Genomic DNA, 7,580 nt, shown 5'->3' with positions numbered 1-7,580 from the left:
GCACCTGGTGTTGCCAATCAGTTATATAAAATTCCCAAAACTTTGGTGACCTTATATTTTGATTTCACACATTTGCACACTACCATTCTGTGATTGTTTTCCATCATGGCATAAACCATGCACACTGTCATGCAGACCATTAAGTGGTTTTCTGTTTTGAGAGCACAACACTATCAAAACATGGTCAAGGCTGAAATAGTCCTTTTTGATTCTTATTAACTGAAGGGAGGTGCATTTGACTCAGCTTGTTCCCACAACTCTCCCCCCCAAAAATGAGGTCAGAAAATGAACTGCAGCAATGAAGTAAATAATTTTTGCTGCAGGGCTTCTGGTTAGTCCTTCTCAGATTAAATGACCAGATATACTATGGAATACTTGGAAGTGAATTATGCAGACCTAACAATGTTGAACACTTGTACAGATCCATGTTTTGGAATATTGTGAGTGGTCATTGTTAGCAAAAACTTAGCATTGAAGGCTTGGAGATGCTAACATATTCAACTCCAACAGTTAGGCACTTAGAAAATCTAGTTAATTGGAAAGGGTGTGGTTTTATTTTTTGAATCTGCCCTGTGTTAATCCTGGTAAAATTTTTTGAATAAGAGAAGCATATGGCAGAAGCATGGGTTTGGAATTGAGAAAAATCAGTGAGTCCAAACTGAGGTACGCCAGCAGAATTGCATGGGAGCCTTAAAGATCAGAAGAAAAAGCCAAACTTATTTGCTGTTCTGCCTTTAAGTACTATATTTTCATCCATAGTACATTCACTAACTCACATACATATGATATATACACATCTTAAAAATCCATAAATTTTCTTTTTGCCTTCTCATTCAAAAGTGAAATTTGTCAAAGAAACCCTGTCTGAGACACAAATTAAATGTTGCTTATTTCAAAAAGAGAATGATTAACATGATACTACAACCTTGTAGAAAGCTCAGGCAGCCATGCAGGGAGGCAGACTCATAAGATAGGGATCTTGTCCTTTGCTACTGGGTAAGACTGGGTTATTGATTTCCTCCATATATTCTTAATAAAACACTCCTCTACTCTACATGTGCTGAAATAAATTATACGGTAACCTTTGACCCTCCCCAGAGATGAAAACTCAATAGGTACTACTGCAGGCACTTCATTCTGAAGGAACTGAGAAAAGCCTGAGCAACACAGACTTTTTCAAAATGTGATTCTTATTGCACAGATGTGGTTTACCTTTTACTAGCAGTATAAATAAGTAGAGCCACACAGTTATAGAAAATACTCCCCAAAGGGGAGAACTGTGTATGCAAGTTAGTTACGTAGATGAGGATTGCAAATTGGCTCTGTTGGAATGGGAGTTACCTCTGTGTCAGCTTCAGAAGCTGACATAGTAATAACACTTTGTTCATACAAAAGAGTACCCTTCCTTAGGCAGTTTTCAGAGCTTGAGAAAACTCATCTAACAAAATCTCCCATCAACCTTGTGAGGTAAGTAAGTAACAATATTAAATGCATTTTTAGTACTTGTTGGAACTCTGTGTTGTTCTCGTAATTTGTGATTTTTCTCTTTATCCAACACTGGAAAAAGAAATCAACATTTTAAAATTGTCTGCAAGAAATATTACAAGAAAAAGTTGTTCTGGAAATGTCGAGAAGACATTCCTGACATATTTGATTAGCTGCTTTTATTTTTGTCTGTCTTTACACAATCAGATAAAATACAATCAGATAAAATACAAGCAATCAAAGTGACTGAATTAAAATATTTCATTTTTTTTAAAAGATGGTGTTCTTACGAGGTTGAAACAAAATATGTTGCCATTATAAAAAATATTTCCTCCTTCCAAATCTACAGGTGTAAAAAGTTCTGATACAACATTTTTATTTAAAATTACCATATATGTATGTAATCCATACCTATATTTATACCTATAGCTATAGTTATACCTATATAGTCTATATCTATAAGACAAGACATGTATTTGACATACACTTTTCAAGAAGACCTTTGTGTTACAGGTAACTGTGTGCAGCAATGCAGTCTTAGTACCACGGAACCCACTTGCAATTCCTTGAATGTAGGTGATGTCCTTTGGGGAAAACAGGCTCACCTTTTAAATCTTTGCCAAGCACATTTGCCATACCCTTCTCTCATCCCTGTCTAACCAACCATCTGAGGCATATTTGGCACTGAAAAAGTAGGGTTTAAAGAGCAAAACATAGATGTGTACTTCAATCCAGCAACATTTTACCTTACTCTGTGGTTTTTACTATAGGTAACCTGAGGTTTAATGAAAGTAATTCATCAGATCTCCTTCAGGGCAAAAACTTCCTTTGCAGACTCTTTGCATTGCTGGTTGATTTAATCTAGTTTAGCTGTTTTGTGTATTTCTTTTTTTTTAATCTCCCACTCTTTCACTGTTATTTGATTATTAGCCAGCCAGTGCCATGTCATTAAAGCTCCATTTGTTTGTTTGTGTGGCAAGTGTTATCCATAGATATTTAAGTGTAGAGTATGAGAAAAGAGAATGGTTATCACAAGTTCCCTGGGAAATGTTAGATTTTTTTTTTTTTAAGGATGGTACTTATAAAACAGTATAGAAATGTAATCAAACATTTCAATATTTTATACTTTTTAGATCTATTTCTCATATCAAACTGTTTTTTTATTGCCGGAGATCTGATTTTTTTTTCCAGCTGTCATTCATCTAATTCACAGCAGTGGCCACCCAAAATACTGTAGTCAATATGAGAGCCAAATTACTTTACCTGTCGACATTCTGCTTTTCTGTTCATTCTAAACATCATTTAGACCTGAGAATATTGTCTCTGCAGGTGCAAAAGTGAGTAGGAATGCCAACAGAAATTAAATGACATTTTATCACGTTTAAGATAGCATGTGATTTGTTTCTAAGTGATGATTGCATTTTCTTCATGTATTTCATTAAATGACATCTCTATTGCTTCCTGATCTAACTTCCCTAAAGTCAGTGATAATTTTTCAGTAACTTCATACAGAGCTGGATTAGGCTCAATATGATTGATAGAAAGACAGTAATGAAATACAATAAATTTAACAATTAGGTTTGCACTCATATTGTCTTGGTAGATCTTAGATGCTTAAGGAAATAATAGGTACCCAATACATGACACTACTGCTCTCCTATTCTAGATCCACTTTCCTAGCAACGACCATTTGATACAGGAGGAGTCATATTCAAGTTTCTACCTGTTGAATAGGAGTATAGCTTTTTAGTTCTGGACTCTTACAAGTCTTTGAATATGTAACTAACAGAGAAAAGAGGCTGAATGTTTCTTTCTTACTATAATTTTCGTAGTCACCATTTTTCTAATGATCAAGAAAACAGCCAGAATCATCAGTCCAAGAGAAAACAAATGTGGTGAGATTCACGGACTGAATACATTGTATGTAAAGAGGAACTGTCTTTCAGTCACTTGTAAATTTTGTGTTTTCTGGATGTAACTCTCCTCTGCCCTTGTCTTCTTCCATATGGAATCAGTTACTGTCACTTTACTCAGGACATGCCAAGGCAATTACCAGGTAATGAATCACCAAACTTTTGGTTTAGTAGTGATAAGAACTTCTAAAATCTCACTTTGTCTCTCAGATAACTGAAGGACTAAGCCAATGTGGCCATAGTTTTTTAAAATCACATTGCAAAAAAACCTATCCTCAATGCATATTTATTGGTGTCGCTTTAAAAATAACTTGAGAGCAGGTGTTAATAAAACTCAGTGCATGGATGCTTGAGGGAAGTAATCATTCAAAGAATTTGAAAGGGTATTTCATGAATTCATGTAGCTGTTGAAACAAATGTTCATTGAAAAGTGATTTTGGTATTAGCTCAGCTCTTGACTGAACTTCAGAGATTGCTTGTGAACAAAAATGTTGAAAGAAATAATCTAAAAAAAAATTTCCTGGTAAAAGACACACCTTTGAAAGATTACTTTTGAGTGAAATAGAAATATATTCAGAAATAAAAATAGAGTTCTGATATTGTTGTATTTTTAATGGTCTCCTCATAAAAATGTGGCAGCACTGGTGAAAAGTACTGCACAATTTTTGCTATTTTTTTGAAGTGTAAGGTGATCATTCCATTTGTTTCAACAACAACAGCAAGTTGCCTGATATTTTGCATGGATAAAGATGGCAGGTTACATTTTCTTTTGGGATGGAGAAGACCATCTACCAGGTGATGGGAACCTTTCAATGCAGAGGATTGTTTGCTCCAACTCTTGTACAGCTGTGAATACTTTTAAAGCTTAAAAATTTAACAACGCAAGACACAAACCCATGAACAAAACTCACAAGAGTAGAAAAAGACCTGCAGAAATAACTCCAAAATGTCAAAATACTTATTTTGAAATGCTCGGCTTCTAGGAAATGGTTGATCAGATAAAAAGTGAATTTATGGAAAAGCAGTTAGAGGACTTGCTGATGATCGTTGTTAAGAAAAAAGATATTAGTTTTGCATATTGTAAAAATTTCTATGAAGTGTCAAGTCACCTACTTAATTAACTGGTACCTGAATTCATTGCAAATATTAACTTCTTATCCAAAGAACTCAAGTAATCAGTTATTTATATGAAAATCTTATTTATTGGAGTTAGAGATTTTAACCAACAGTTATTTTTAAAAATATACTTACAAATGACTCTGATAACTATTTACCATACCTGGCAGGATACCTGATGTGAAAAAGCTACCCCTTTATACAGAGGCCAGAATTATTTGATTTGGAAAATTAGGTGGTTTTTTTGGTTTTTTTTTGTCGAACATGAACAACACAAAAGCTTAAAGTTTCCAATGTTAAAATATTTTTTTAAAAATACATATTTTTGAAAAATCAAGGTGTTCAACAAAATTTGATTATAAGTGAGTTCTCAGTTACATAAATGAGGCAAACAACAAATAGCTCTATTTCAAAAAGATTGTATTTGAGACATTCCATTTACATCAAAATTTATTTACAAATTTTTTAGAGATAATTCCTGGGGAATAACGGTCCACTGATTTCTTTTTAAACCCACTGCACACTTCAGCTCTAGTCTTGGGCTTATTAAGTCACAAAAAACACACCATGGTATTAAAACAAGTTATAGGTCATCCCCAGAGAAAAAAAAACCCACCAAGAAACAGAAGGAACACAGAAACATAAAGTAATAAACCCCCTTAGTTAGCCTTGCAGAGCAAAGAAAAGGGCGAAATTCCCAGCAGATGTTAAAATCAGTGTGTCTAACCTCAGTCTAATTAGTCTATGCTGATTTATACCATCTGGGGTTCAGGAGGTGAATGCCTGAGGTGAAGACATGAACTACATAAGCAACTCCAACCTTTGAGGACAATTCTCTCTTCAAGTTAATAATGTGTTACTGAGGCACCTCGATTATATTTGTATTTATGTCTTGCCATTTACATGAATTAGGTTGCCATGACAGCTATTCTTCACTTATCTAGCTAATAACAGTAGTTTCTGGAGTTTTTCACAGTAGTTTGTTTTTCTCAAAGTATACATATCTACTGTGACTTTTCAGTGCTTTTCATCAGAAATGTGTCTTCTTTGGATCTGTGCTGCATATTCCAAAGGTCATAGCTAATCATATAGATTCATGTATTATAATTCTTCTGCTTTTGCTCTTACTGCACGGAATCTTTGTGAAATATTGTATTGATTTTTATAATTTTAATGTGGTTATTTTTGGAATCTTTCTAGTCTCTCATACCTTAGCTGACCAGTTAAATGGCTGAGTCAGAGACATCTTTCTTTTCGTTTATCCAATCAAAGTATCCTTCTCCACTTAGCATATTTTAAAATTGCTTTTGTGCTTTGATTTCTAACCTACAGAATATCCTCTCAAGGGCAAGTAAGCCCGAAAACCTCATTGCTACTCGCTCATTTCAAGGCCTTTCTGTTTGCAGTGCTGCCTTACTCAAGTTTTGCCATTAGCTTAGACTTATTAATAAATTGAAATTTCCTTTGTATAGCTTATTGTCTATAAACTTAGCTATATTAAAATAGGAAGAGTGATATTCGCTAGTTTTGTATGAGACTGTCTAGAAATTACAGCATAAAATTTTGAATCAGTTTTGAAGAGAAGATACTGTATCAAACATAAACAGCTGCTGCAATTACATAAGGTAGAACTCAGTTAGAACTGTTGAGCTTTGGAGCACAAACCAATTACCAGCAGGAGTGAGAAATTGTTCCATGAGGAACAATTATCTGAACTATATGGGAGGTAACAGGGGTTTCCATCCTGGCACCTTTTAAATTCTTTTGGTTTTGAGGGAAACAATCTCTTACCTAGAAATTACAATCATTCCAAGGCACTTATCTATCCAGAGCTATACCACTATGGACTACATTCCACAGTCACTGAAAAAATAATGAACCAGTGATGTATTAAAAATATCACAAAAACTTGAAATAAACACAGTATTGTATAAAGAGACCTCAGAGGCTCCCTTTAGCTCCATGATTTCCAATTATGCAACTTCCTTTTGCATGTAGTGGTGATATTAGTCTCTTGTCTTAAATCCAAGCTGTAGTCTTGAATTCAGTCTTTGCTTTATTTCTTGTGTTCCTACATCAAAACTTGTGTGATTTTTACACTGTTTTCCCCCTCCTCTGAAAGAGAACAAACAGTGACACACAGGTTGAGCCAGAATCTAGGTGTGTGCAGAGACCTATAACCTTTTTCTTAGTTCGTGTCTTCCATGATACTGAATCAGATGTGCTGGTCTTATTTTCTAAAGGACAGAGATTTGGTATGCGTTAACACTGACTGGCGGCAACCTGTCCATGAGGAAAAGGGTCCATTTGCATCACAAGTCTATTAGCAGAAACTCATTTATTGGCAGGCAATGGAAAAGAACACCTGCCTTTTGCATTCCCTACAGTGAAGTCTTTGCCATGGCCCCTCTGCTTCTCTGGGCCTTTTTAATGTACTTCTTCCAGTCCAGCATACAGCCTTACCTCCTGCACAACAGCTGCAGAGTCCCTGTGGTTATGCTGTTGAAGCCTAACCTGCAAGGCTTAATTTGACAATCCTGTGGCATAGCTTCTTCTGTTACTGCCTTATAGAGCATTATATCAATGTTAGTAACACATTTCTTGCTGTTTGAAAAATGCAAGTGGTGGCAGCTACCACAGGTGAGTACATCAAATACTGGCACAGTTAAAAAGAATCAATTTAGGGAGGGCTGTAGAGCTGTATGTTAGGACTGCACAATTTGACACTTTACCTATAGAGATTTGTTTCAGAGATTTCCAACTATTTTCTTAGTGAATTTATGACTTTTGAAAGGCTTCATGCTGATGGGCACAGAGATGAAAATGTTTTATTCACAAAAAAAAAAGTGGCAGTGCCGCTTTCTCACACTAATATGCCTCAAGTGCAACTCTGTCCTAAAGAAATTATTGCAGCCTTTACATTCTTTCATGACTTTGCTGGGAGACTAGCGGGCATGCTGATAAGAGCCAGGCAAGTGTTTTCATTAGGTGAATACATAATCAGCATGTGTAAGATTTAGATATCCCATGCTTTCATACAGTAGGATACAATCATCATATGATGGA

Source organism: Manacus candei, unplaced genomic scaffold, assembly GCF_025592945.1.
Source record: "Manacus candei isolate 608988 ecotype Guabito, Panama unplaced genomic scaffold, ASM2559294v1 h1tg000060l, whole genome shotgun sequence".
NCBI classification, from domain to species: Eukaryota; Metazoa; Chordata; class Aves; order Passeriformes; family Pipridae; genus Manacus; species Manacus candei.
This window is presented reverse-complemented; position numbering follows the sequence as displayed.